The sequence below is a fragment of the Columba livia genome, chromosome 1 (assembly GCF_036013475.1).
Source record: "Columba livia isolate bColLiv1 breed racing homer chromosome 1, bColLiv1.pat.W.v2, whole genome shotgun sequence".
NCBI lineage: Eukaryota > Metazoa > Chordata > Aves > Columbiformes > Columbidae > Columba > Columba livia.
The window spans coordinates 134,718,546-134,732,769 of NC_088602.1; positions in this window are offsets into that span (position 1 = coordinate 134,718,546).

Below are 14,224 nucleotides of genomic sequence, written 5' to 3' on the forward strand. Positions count from 1 at the left end.
ATCTTTTGTTTCTTTTCCACATGAATCCGCTTTATGAGAACAGACGTGAACAGAAGAAAGCCAATTATTTGACAATTTAAAAGGTGGGGGGAAGTTAGAACAGTCGCTAAACAATAATGAAACTAATGTTGAATGGCATTCAATTAATATTTATAACGTGCAGCAATATTAACAGCAGAATTAACTTATTTTTGTACGTCTGACAGGTCTCTGGTTGATTAAGAATTGCATGATGTTTTGCATATTTCCCATGCAAATACAGTATTATTTGCAGAATTATTTTTATCCTCAATTGAAGTTTTGTTTTGAAATCACTGTTTTCTGCTGTACTAAAGCTGTGTAAGTGATCTTATTAGGGATTTGATTTTTCTTCTGTCACCTTATCAAGCAAATCTAAATTTTATATGCTATATATTGGCAAAATACTCTGAGGCATAGCATGAACCTCAAAAATATAGTACCACTTGCTCAGAGATTGGTGAGAAGACTTCCTGTAGCAGTAGTCCCAATAGTAACATAGTGATTCTGGACTCCATCAGGGGTGGAAATCTCATTTGTATTATGACACTACAGAAACACAAAAGAAAGATTGTCCTTGCCCCATAAAATCGGAGCACAGATACTTCTGCTTTCTTAAAATTAACAATGTTAATTTAAGAATAGTTTGGGTGAAACCAGTCAAGACTCCTTGACTAATTAAGGTATTCAGGTAATACTACTTTGTAACAGTACCATAATCTTTACCAATGTACCTGCTTGTCTGTTTTTACCTGACAGTAGCTAGCTTCTTCAAAAATATCTGTCTGATTCCCATTGTTGTTAAAGCTCCCAAGTCATTTAACCAAAAATTTACAAATCATGCATGCCTAAAAGTGCAAATAACTGTCCAGTCAGATATATGCAAAGAAGCAGGCCAGGAGATGTCTAACTTCTGCTGAAAATGGTGGGAACTGGTGTTTAGCCTGGTTTTCAGTTGACACCTATTGTGTCTTTACACAGCTAAGAACTCTTCTAAACCTGGGTGTAAGCAGCTTTGTAAAAGGATGAAGGAAAGGAAAATGAAGCAAGGGCTTGGAGCACTCACTTTTACTCCTCATAATTTATGTGGTGTGTTGTGAGTATTCCACAACACAACAGGGTCTCCAGTAAAATCTATGCAAAACCAGTAGCTTGGACACACAATACAATGAATGTTTGGCAATACAGCTTGATCCTGTAAGGATGGGGTGGCCAAGTACAAACAGCCTTTCTGCACCACTGTCTGTCAGTACAATTTTGCACATTTCACTTCCTACAGGAAATAATTTTCATCAGTTTTTTGGTCAGACTTACTTGACCTACTTCTGGTTTGAATTTTAAAACCATGGAAGCATTTGACTGAGCTATTGGGTTAGGACAATGGCGGCCAAAACCTAAATGAAACGTGGCAAATGTGACAATTACAACTAAGAAAAATAACAGTCTATCCAAAATATAATGTCAGAGGAGGGGTGGAAGCCCCATGACATGAGTAATTTCAATTTTCCCTGGCAAAGGCACTAGGCAATAGACAGGTTGAATCCTGTACTGATTCAGTATAGTATAATAACCTTTTCTTTCTCCCACACTAGTGATTCTGTGCTAAAGGTCTGTACTGCAACATGTTTCTCTGCTCTGCTCTAAGAGAGAAGAAAGGATAAAAGTTGAGGGAAACAGCTTAAAATGAGAAGAAAGGGTTTTGCTGGTGATTTTAACTCCTTTCCACACTCATTGTGATTTTTTGACTTACAGTCCTGGTCTGCTTTCAGCAAGAAGGAAATAAAGGGTGATTGTGGCAGAGAGAATTTATCCCCTTCTCTAATTCCTTCCATTCCTCTCTGGATGACACTCAGATGCCAGACTGTGAAAAAAAGCATCTTCCAGTTGTTACTTTTTCATGCACTTCAGAGACAGACAGAATGACAAGTTTTGGATCTATATCTGCATCTTCATGCTCTTTTGCCATTCCTTTTCTTCAGAGTAATTTACATTATTTTAAATACTGTAGAAACAATATCTATCAAGTTATTCAGAATGTTTTATTAAGGAATAATAGATTTTCTACAAAGCACAGGAAAAAAAAAAAAAAGCTGTAAGAGGGGAAAAGATAAAATGGCTCATCTTACCCTAGCAGACAAGTATGAACTGAAAAGAGCTGAATTCATGCCCTGCTCTGTCAGAAACTTTGTTTATGATCATAGCCTCTCCCCATCTCTGCTCCCAAACTGCAGGATAGGCATGCTACAGACATTTTCTTTCTTGAATACAGTGGCTGGGTTGAAGGAAACCTTACGAGTTTTATGAGAAGTCATAAATGCTTCCTGCAGAACAAAATGAAGAACATGAGTAACAAATGTACTCAAAATTGTGAGACTACTGTGATGACAATATCTAAATACCAGATTAAATAACCGATTTAGGCTGTAACAGCCTTAGCTATAAAGTCCATTAAAACACATCTGAAAATATATGCGTATTCTTTACTTGGACTAAATGTAATGCTACCTTATACTAACAATATGGATGAGGTGGCTTGTTTGTATGTATATCCAGATGCAATTGAACAGCTTAAATGAACAGCTCCCCTGTACCTAACAGCTTTTTTTTTTTTCAATGTATAAATAAATTTTAAAAATTGTTTTCTACTGACAGTTTTGCATGCTCTTCTTCCCTACAGACAAAAAAAAAGTTAAGCAGAACAACAGTAAAAAATCTGAAGGTCAAATTTTGCTTTCAGCAATACCTGGGATACTTTAGACAGTATTATCAAAGGAGGCAAGAGACCAGGCTGTCCACAAACACAGCAGGAGAACGTAGCTGGTTACAACATTCACCTTTCTCCTTTTTTTCCCAGTATCAACAGACAAGCTACACCAGGAGCTGCTGCGCAGGTCAGGCAGTAAACACACCTTCCCAACTCACAGCCTGGATCCCTGCCATGGAGTGAGGCACCCACGCTGGCCCCCTCATCCAGAAAAGGGGCCCAGGGAGACTGTCTTACCCCAGTGACGGAGGAGGGAAGGTTAACTGTCTTCAGTGGTGAGACTGGGAAAGGAGGAGAGGCCAGGGCAGCTGTCCACAGCCCCTTGCTTGTAGATCTGAGGAACTCATGTCCCTACAGCCAGAGAGTGAGTTCTGACTACCGGGATAGGGGATATTGGGTAATGAGAAAAACTCAGCAGCTCCATCTTGCTGGAGTTGTCCTACTGTTCCCTGTAATTGAACATCCATTGGGTCACACAGTAGGAAAGGGAGAGAGGGAAGGATTTCAGTCCTTTAGACAACCAGACACGGGCTTCTGAACTGCAGCTACTACTCCAATGACTGTATAAGTGTTTTTCCAATAATTATTTATCTAATATTGAATAAAGAACTATTCGCGGGATTAGAAGTTGTTCCTTCCAGTTAAACATGCTAACCTTTAGGCTGTATTCCCATGTAGACTCTTAGTCTCTCAGATAGATATCAAAAAAATATGTTTAGTACAATGCTTATTCAGAAGCATTTTATGTTTCCCAGTTATTTTTTATTTTTATTATTCCCTGACTAGCTTTAAACTGCCCACAAATGTGCCCCTGATAGTAAGTCAGGACCTCTCTTCAGAAGTGGAAGCCATGGGCTCAAATCCCTGAAGAGAAAAAGTGGAAATAAGTTTCCCACACCACAATTAAGCGCTTTAGCTCCTGACCCGAGGAGTGGAAGGAGGAAGGGCGAAGGCATCTTCTTGACTGGCATTTGATGAGAAAGCAGCCTCCACAGCTGTGCTCTGCACCCAACTCACTTCTCCATCCACTTGATGGGAACACCTGCCTGTACACACCTCTGGCTCGTGCTCTGAACTCAGTTTAAGAATGAGCTAGGAACTAAGCAGGTCATCCCAGTCCAACCTCTGAAGCTCCCAGGCCTGTGCAGAAAATGAATGTGGAGACATGAAGGTCAATGGTGAAAAGGGAGGTGCCTCCAGGGTTTGAGTCTGAGGTTAGCATTGGCTAAGCAAGGGTTTAGAAGATGTCAGTCTTACTGAGGAGATCTAAGTTCCAGGGCAGTTCCTGTGAACAGATATGTCAATGAGATGGACCCATATCCTGTGCTGTAACAAGGTTTGCTGGCTCCTGGAAAGGGTGTCAGCTTGGTGCTTGTCCCCTGGAGTCCTAACAGAAAGCCCTGGAAACATGAAGAAGTTCCCAGAATCCTCCCTAGAGACCTGCTGCCCAGCCCCATGGGGCTGCATCTCACTAGAGCATCCAGGCTGTTCTTTTGGACTGACCCAAATTCAAAATTTCGAGACTTCCCCACATCACTGCAGCTTGAGTGTGGAACAGATTTCTTCCTTCTTCCGCAAGGAGATGCAGGATGGAATGTGGTAGCCAGGGAGCATTAAGAAGTATGAGAGAAACATTAACGTCAAGTAATTGAAGAAAGCAGTTAGATCCCTTTTTGGTCATGTTTTGAAAGAGAAACGAAAGGGGCAACCTTGCTATTTAAATTGTTTAAGAAAAAAAAAAAAATAACAACGATAAAAGTGCACTCTGTATACAAAAAAATAAAATATCTCTAAAATTTGCCTGAGCACAAGTATGTTAACAAGTGCAGAGTTCTCCAAATATGGGCTCAATGCAAGTCAGAGGGGCATGAGCCAGGTCTCATGAGTAAACAAAATAAAAATACTAGAGGGAATGTTTCAATAGCTTCTTTTAATTCTCAGTTCAAATAGATTCCTTGCTTAATTTAATCAAGTGAAGTTGTGTCAACTTGGTAGTAGTATCAGTTTGTTTTACTGAATATGCCGGGGCCTGATCCCGGGCTGTGTTATGGTGAATGTACACCCGCAAAACTCCCCTGACGCCAGGAGGGTTAGAGCTAACCCACACCAGCAGCAGTAAGCCGAAGAACCAGAACCATTATTTTCAACAGGCTGTTTTGCAAATAAACCTTTTAACCACTGGAAAATCACTGCTCCTTCAACTACTCTGAAAGCAAAAGATTTAAAGCTTTGCTGGGACCATGCAAATCTTGTATGCTGAACTTTCCCAGAAAAGCATATTAATCTGTCAGCTAAAGGAGTTTTGAAAAAAAAATGCTGACAAGGTACTGAGCTGAGATTTGAGAAGCCCACGTTCAGCTCCTGGCCTGGCTCTATCACTGGACTGCAGCAATTTTAGACGTCTTTTCCCTGCACAGTGACTCAGTTTCCGCACTTGGACACTGGAGGTGTTGCAACTGCATAAAGTGATTAGAGATCTACTGACAGTAGCAAATTTTACCAGTGGTGGCAAAGCCTAGGAATTGCTGCCTTCTAGTAATACCTCTGCTGTTCGATCACTAGCATGCCTGTGTGCAAGTCACTGAGCTTCGCTCTTCCTCAGTGTAATTGCATGCCAGTTGGACACAATGCACTGTGCAGAGGACTAGTAATAGCAAATTGAATTGTAAAGTCCATTGGACTAAATGTGGTCATTTGAATCAGCACAAAGCTTCAGAAAGTTGGCCAGGTGCAGCTAAAATTCAAGGTACAGATTCTCATTCAAACTACTGCCCTTTTTCTTTAGTGAGTTTTAGCAACCAAAGCCTGACTGAAAAACTATTACTTGTGAATGGGAACAGTACCTACTGTTTTTAAACCTGATACCTTTCTTTTATCCTCAAACTGGTTGAAATAACTTTCATTTTCAGTTGAATTACTCTAGACAGCTATTATTTCTATCTGGCCATATACCTACTGTCCAGTTGTACAGAGAGACATTTAGTTAGTAAACTCAGTGCCATTTCTTTGAGGGTTCTGAAGAAGGATATGTAGAAGAAAAGAAAATTGGCCCAGTGCCATGAACTACTACTCAAAACGCATAAATAATATCTTCTGCTGGACCTATAATTTAAGGAGGGAGATTAGCTATAGCAATATGAATTATATTTTTGTCTCCATCCCATTCTCATATCCTTTGCTCCTCAGACACATTTTTACCAGGTGGACAGGCAGTTTTTAATGTGAGCAGGACTCTGGCTGAGATCTGGGTTTTACCTCCAGAGCTGGATGAATGTGATCAATTTATCCCTTTCCTGCACTGATTTGTCTGCTGGCAAATCACCAAGCAATTCCCAGCTAAGAAAATGTCGCTGTAGGATGATATATAGGGTGAAATGGAGAGCAGTTCCTTCCTCAATATAGCTGCAGATGCTATAGTCAGTGATAGCCATTTTAGGTGGAGAATAAAATTCAGCCATCTAGAAGTCAGGCTTCCATCTTGTTTATATGTTCTGAAAAAGCTGTTACGCTGGGAACTTTTTATTTGCATGGTCAACGAAAGCTGTTTGAGATGTAGGGTGAAGTTCAGGCTTCTGGAAGGCAGAACTTCATTTTTTAATGCATCCTGAAAGAGCTCTTAGACCGAAAACATTTTACTTGTGTGTTCTTAGTCAAGGGGCTCCCGTGTTAAAAAGGCAAGGGAAGAAACAGTGTGTGTGAGTAAGTTGAGGGTACCTGGGATTGCTTCACAAATGGGATTTAGGTTCAGCGTTAGCAACTCCAATTTCTGAGCGCTTGGATCTCAGAGGGATTCAGCTCCGTGATGGCGGTGGTGGGGAGAGTGAGGTGCCTGTCAATGAGATTTGCTGAGCAAGCAGCAAATCCAAATCAGCCAGTAGAATATGTGGGCTTTAAGCCTCTGCCATCTATGTGCATGACTCCAGGTGTTGGGGAAAAAGTACTGGTGTATATTCCAGTATTAAATGGGGATTTTAGGGATCTCAGTTGTGGCCCTCAGATTGTAGCTGGGCACCTAGGCTCCCAGCTCGTCTAAATTGCTTGTCTTCAACCTCCTCTTGGCTGAAGTTCTCTGAGAAAAACTCCCAAGTTTGCTCTGGGTACAGATGAATAATTAGATCTGACTTTCTGGGAAATTTTTTCAGCTTAGGACTGCCAAACTCAGCCATGAGGTTATTTTAAGACTGGGCACAAGGCAGGCAATGTTAGACAGATAATGCTTCCTGTCTTTCTTTGGGGGAGCTCTGGAGTCAATCCTTTCTTTGGTAGGGACTGTTGTTTTATTTTCAAATGGTTGTGGCTTTGCACATGCCTTTATTACAGAACAAATCTAATCCAGCAAGAACCACTGGATCTTGAGAGTAAGACTGGAAGAAAGGTGAGGGAATGACTAGACCTCGGTCCAGGAAAAGAGGATATTTCTGGCAGGAATGGTAAGAAAAAGAAGATCCCACCAATCTGAAAGTGCTTTTTCCATGGATCACAGTTTATGTTTTCTCTCTGCATTTTCTTTTCCCAACATCCGGACAAGTGGGCTTCCCCCCACAGTCTGCCTGAAGATATGATCGTAGCAAACCCAGTGGAAGTAACGTGCCTTTCCCAGATGTCAGAAGCTGCTGAACAAGCACAAAAGAAAGCTAGAATGGAAGAGTCATGAGAACATGAGTCATTAATTTATTTCAATCCTCATTTCAATTACTTCCTGCCCTTTAACAGCAAAATAGCTACCACACAGTAAGTGCAGGAACATCCCTATGCACAGAGCAGGCTTGGAACACAGATATTATTTAAGAACTAGCTGCTGATTTAAAGAAATAACATCTTATTTCTTGTATGTTTGCTTATAAACATCATAAAGGAAAAGTCTATGTCAGTTTGCTAATTCAACTCCACACAATCAGTTCAATTACCTAGATTTGCATGGTGTCCCAGTAAATCCTGTGCCTCGTTCCTTTTTCCAGACCCACCCCACTGGTGCTGACAGGGGAAGAACTGATTCTTTGCTATCTGTACTGTGAGGAATTCCTCACAAAGCTGAGGATTAAATGTGGCTGTTTTAAACAGATTGCCTTTTCTTTAAAGTGATGTTAGTTAAACAAAGCTATCATTTCCTATCACAATATTTATGCTTGCTACTAGCTCTTCTGTCTCCAAGTTACTTGCTAGTGCAAGGTGGTGATCAGAAAGAAGGAAAGTCTATGTTTTGGGCCTTTTTATTTATGAAACACTGGAAGAAAGATTAAGTAGTGTTAATTCATCTTACAATGTTTTCACAGCAGAAAAAAATGTTGGCAAAAAGTGTATTATACAAGCTCTGTCAGCCATCTCCCAGGGTTGTACAGCTATTTGCCCTGGGCCAATTATATTTTACATGATCAACACACCCAATAATTAAATAATGAATTGGTTTCTTTTGGAAACTCTATAAAACGTCATGGACCAGAGAATATTTATCTTGCCTCTGTGATTCCTGCTGAAGAAACATCTGGTTCTTTTTTCTTCAATCAACATGAAGCCTGAAGGGGCCCAAATTCAAAAGCAATTATATTTTATGTCATTTATGTGCATTAGAGGCTGACAAATTTAACTTGTTGGAATATGTGATCCCACCCTCCCTATCCAATTTATGTTGATCACATTTTTAGACAGCCATGGAAAGAACTGTTGCAGCTTCATAAAAGTTGTTGATCTATCAACTCCTATAACTTCATCAGCAGAGTTTACAATAATGAAGTGCTTGTTTTAACATAAAAGCTACTGCTAGACTGTGCTTCCCTTCTACAGGGATTACTGGCAGGGAAAACCCCAGAAAACGTCTTTGTATACACCTTGTAGCATGTCCTTCAAGCTCCTTCAGCCTTCATCTAATCTTGAAAGAGAAGCACTCTTGTTTCCTTGAAAAACAACTTTTACTTTGAAAATTATAGACTTCAATGAAAAAAGACCAGAGATGCAAATTCTGGATGGTATAAATTTCCACTTCTCATAGACGGCTTATTTTGGTATTGAAGCTTTGCGGTTTCAGACATTGTGTTCCAGGGCAGTGGTATCTACAATGCTTGCTCATAAGCAATAAGGCAGGTGTTTCTGAGCACATCACACCCTGTATGTTGCTATCCTAGCAGAGCTCAAAACCTAAGCTGGTGAGGAGACCCTGTGGTACCTCTGGTGTCACAGTGAGGGGTGTTGGCGATTTAGAAAATGGTAACGTTTCTTGTGAGCTTTATTTGAATCAAAATCCCTTGGTCTGTGCTAGGAAGCTTTAATAGCAACATGACGATACTCTCAATAATGTCCGATGTGGATGGATTGAATGTCAGGCTTCTAGAAGTACTGCCTTTGAGAAGAATGGAAAAACAAATGCACTTATGTCTACTATAAGTGTTGCCATGTATTCAAAAAAGGCAAGCTTAGCCTCCTCTGATTTAGACAGTTGATCTCAAAACTCGTAAGATTTAACAAAACAAAACAAAAAGTTGGGTGAGCTATTGGGATTACTCCATCATTGCTTTGAGCTTTTCTCCCAGCTCATTGGAAACTTACTTCAAAATTTTGACTGCCTTCAACAATGTGCTGTGATGTGAAACAATTCAGTTGGAGCTTGCCACCTTGTAAAGAGAATGTCATGACTGCTTTGGTTAGCATTGGAAAAACCACCTTATGAGTCACTTTATGAGTCTTATGAGTCAGTTCCAGCATGAGTAATTACATTCACCAATGTAATACCCATTTTCAGTTTCTGCTGGGTCTTTTTTTCCTTTCTAGTATCTTCTACTGTTTTACTCCAGAGGGGATGAATTGTTGGGGAAAATGTGGAGGTGGATAGTTGCATTCAGATAAAGGCTTAAGTCAGTTTCTTAGCTTTGGAAGTTATTTTAGGATTTCTAGTCTATCTTTCTTCCCCATGTATATATTCAGATCACTTATGTTTACGGAGAAAGTCCCACGATTCTGCTACAGATAAGCTTCTGCAACGCAAATTACATGCAGATAGATGAGTGATCTGTAGCTAGGCCTTGCTTGGAAAAAACTGCATGGCTTGCTTGCTCCAGCCCTCTGCCCTTCTTCAAATACTCTGAAGATACTACTTCTACTGCCTCTTCCCTCCTCCCTGGGATGCTCATCACCTCCTTTCCACTCCTGCCAGGCCTGTGGTCTGCTCCAACAACTCCAGATCTGAGCCAGAATGAATGCACCCACCCAGACTATGGTGACACCCTCTGGAGCTGCTTGGGTGAGCTGGCACACCCATCCCCCTCTGGGAGCTGTGGGTGGGAGCCAGGCTTGTCCTAGCAGTGGGGTCCTGCCCTGCGCCCCCGCCACCATGTGCTCACACCACCCTGGTGAGCTGCCTCACCACCTGGAAACTGCTTTGCTAGTGAATAAACTGGAGATGAGACTTGCCCAAGGATCTCGGCCATCTCCGCCTACTTGCAGCTGCATGGCTATACATCAGCTCACAGCATCATATAGTTAGACCACAGTACTCCTTGTTTCCATCTTCTAAACTCTATTAAAAGGCAGCTAAAAATACCTTAAATACTTTCCTAATGTTCTTTTTCCATGTAAACAACTGCTGTGGGAGGAAGTGGGTTTTACATTTTTGTCTGGTAGAGGTGGTTCGCACTAAGAAAATATTTAAGAACGCCTATACGAGACCATACTATCTGATGAACAAATCAACTGCCAAATTGGTGTTAAAAAGGACGAAGTAAATAGGCCTTGTATAGCTGCTGAAGTTCAGAAAGCTTCTTGAACTGCTTCAATAACCTTTAGGCCATGCTATAGCTGGAAAAGTGCAGAACTGTTGTTTTTGTAAACATTTCCTCACAGGCATACAGAAACAGGCTGTGTTGACAAGTGGGAACTTCTGTTTGAGACAAAACTTTGGCAAAAGTTTTCTTCTGGAAGCCAGGGAGGCAGCACTTCTTCAGTCCTGACAGAAGAGGCAAAACATTCGGTGGTCCAATCTACCACTCCTGACATATTTCTAACGTTACAAAAGTGCCATAGGTGCAGTGTCAGGTGGCCACCAAGGGAGGTAAATGTCCCACAGATGCCATCCCAGGTACAACATCTGCTCTGGCACCTTTGCCTGACAAATCTGGTCTCCACATCTTGTGGTTAAGCTGTATTCCCAATGGGTGTTGCACTGCTTGTGATTTTCTGCAAAAACTTTTCAAGCACAGTAATGTATATTTCTTTTTGACAGTTTGAAGCAAGAGACAGCTGTATGCCAGGCTGGCATATAGACCCTCAAGTGCTGACTGATGTTGTAATGCTTGAGTCAGTATTGAGCCACTGCCCTAGCATAATGCTGAGGGCTGGATATGCCTTGATTTGGAACAAACACAAGATTACGAGTACTTCATCCCATCACACTCCTCCCAACAATGGTAATTATAAGTCCTGTGGTGCATTTTCACAAGAAAAGGGCTGTTAGCTTAAGCTGTCCTGGCCAAAATTCCGCTTCAGGTCATTTCCTTTGCCTTCCCACGCTGATTGCATCTGTAATTTAAATCTTATATTCATTCTCCTAAGCTATGTAGTGTTACTTTTCTCTGATCTGACTAAATGGTGACTTCATTGCAATGGATAATTAAGAAATCTGTTTTCAGAACTAGGACCAAAGCAGTTTCATCTTCCTAGCATGTTCAGAACACTTTGGAGAGTAAAGAAATACAGAATTTGGCCTGATTTTATGAAGCAATTCTTCAATTTGTCAGTTTGTTGCAAAATTCTCAGAACCTACAATGGATTTGCAATATTGTAATTTCAGGCGAGGTATGTGCAGAGGTAAGAGCTCAAGCAACAATTATCTCCTGAGGGTCACAGCATGCACTACTCATAGCAGGGACTAGTGTGATCTCAGCACCTTTCAAATCAGGCCCAAAGTATCTCAAGCTGGTCCTCCAAAAGAAAAAAAAAAAAAATCTGACATTTTTTAGCTAAACTATTACAAGTTCCCCAGTATTTGTAAGCAGAACATGAATGAGGCAGTCCTTTGTATAAGGAAGCTGCAGCAATGTAACAAAGGCAACTTGTCTCAGCATCTCGTTAAGCTAGCATTTGTATCACCTTCAGAGTATTTATTATCTCACCCTTGTGCCATATGTCTCAGGCAGTCCCAGTCAAGAATGAATGACTATAAATTAATCACAGCAAATGCTTAAAATATTTCAGGACTCTGTTTTACAGTCAGTAACATTTCCTGTAACCATTTTGTATCAGCCAGAATTTTTGCTGATGCTAATTCATAATATAGATAAAACACCAGATCCTTCATTGAAATCAATGGCCACATGCTTCTTGATTTTAATGAGATTATGTGTCTATTCAAAGTAAATTCAGAGAGCGAGAGATTTTTTTCTTGTTTAGGACCTTGACTTTCCAGGGTTGTTAAGACTACTCATCTATTCTGCTATATTTAGCTCTTCAGGTAGAGTGATTATTCTGGAAAAAAGTCAGGCCTATTTCAGCATAGCATATTTGCAGGGAAAGCTCTTCCAGAACAGCTCTGCCAAGTAACTTCTCCATATTTGCTGTTAATAGTTCATAGTAACTGAAAATCTCCATCATTTGGTGGTTCTTGAGAGCCCGTTGGAAACAAGCAGCTCCCTTGTTCCTGCTCTCACTAGATACTTGTCTGCAGCTCAGCTGGCAGAAAGCAGGCACTGCTGTAGAAGTAGTAATATACTGAACTATTTTTATCATCTCAGGAGGGCTTCCTAGACTAAACCTTTCAACCACGGTAGCAATTTCGGTGAGGAAGACTTACCCTACTGGTGCCTGTGTTGTACCTGTTCTATACAGAGGACACAAGCCTCCACAAAATACAAAGCTGTTTCTGAAAAAAAAGTCTCCTTCCACACCAGCTTAAACAATATTGTCCATTTTTCTCCCTCAAATTGGTTGCCATTGTTGCCTTAAGAGTCTTAGTGTATTAATTCTAACACCTATCAAAAGTAAAAGAAAGCAGAAAGATCTATTACCCTGTTCTGGAAACAAAGAACTTAGAGACATAGTAATGCTCTAGACTGACAGTTTCTTCCTAATTTGGATGTGTTTTAATACCATATCTGAGGTGGTCTCAAACACACAAAGCCCACAAGTTACTGGTGACTGACTGGTTATTCACACCTCTTATGGCATTTAAGCACAGTCACACTCTTCCGAAACCACTTCCCAAAGGTCTATAAGCTGAATTTTGGCTTTTCCACGTTAAGAACTGCCCATAGAAACTAATGACGGTAGTAATGCTGGCAAAGGGGAAAAATAAACAGATGATTGATGACAACATAGTTGTTTGCCAAATTAATGTCTCTCCATGGCATAATGGAAGACTTTCAATAGGATTTAGTTACTTAAATTTTGCCTCATTGCCTCTGCAAATGACGAAGTCTCTACCCACGAAAATCTCCTGTTGGCTACTAGTCCTTATGCAGTTTAAAGGCACAGGGAGTGCCTATATTTTTCCCAGTAAACCTGCTAGGTATTTGAAAGCCTGCTTTAGACTTAGCCAGGACTTCAAGTTCTCACAGCAGCAAGTAGACAGACCCGCTGTGGGATTGAGGTCTGAAGAACATCTCCTCGCCCTGCCCATTGGGATGGTGTTCTGGAGCACTCCTCTTAGATTGAGCCTTCCCACACAACCTCCAAGTTAAGTCGAGAAGAAAACTCTGTCTGACATTTCCCCAAACACCCCATAACTCAGCAGTTAGTGGTATCCACCAAGGCTTTAGTAGGTTCATATTTCATTCTACCTTCTCTTTGGGAAGATTTGAACCCACATCTCCCACTGTGAATTCTCTAAACATAGGAGCATATTGTATACAGAAGGAGGCCTGTTGCAAACCTCTTTTGAAGCAGCTCCAGTGTGCTTGTACTAATGAAGTATTCACTGGGCCAGAGAGAGTATAAGTGAGAGAATAAGCATGACTCCATTGCTTTGTGATTAGAGCATTCCCCAAGGGAGAAGACCTAAGTTTTGTCCCTGCTCTTATGGCTATTTAATGTTATATCATTAAATTATACCATATGCTATCAATACACTTTATATTACACATACACACATGTATATAGAGAAAATGTAAAATAGCCATTAAAGCAGGGACTGGGACCCAGATTTCTTGCTCTAACCTCCTCTTCCAGGGTTGCCATAATTCCTGGAATGTGAAGTCATACTTATTCTCTCACTCTCACTTTCTCTGGCCAATTAACATTTAATTATTCCAGCCCAAGTGAAACATTTTTGATAGGAGGATTTCAGGACCTGCAGTCTGCTGTAACCTGGTGGTTAGAGCTCCATGGGTTGAGTGACTTTGGGTCAAGGGAGGATGGCATTCTCACCCCCATGGCTCCTCTTCAGCAGTACCTGCCAGATAGCCTAGCTCCATGAGCCGACATTTGTGGTTCCCATCCTCAAACACTTAACTCTCCTGCCAC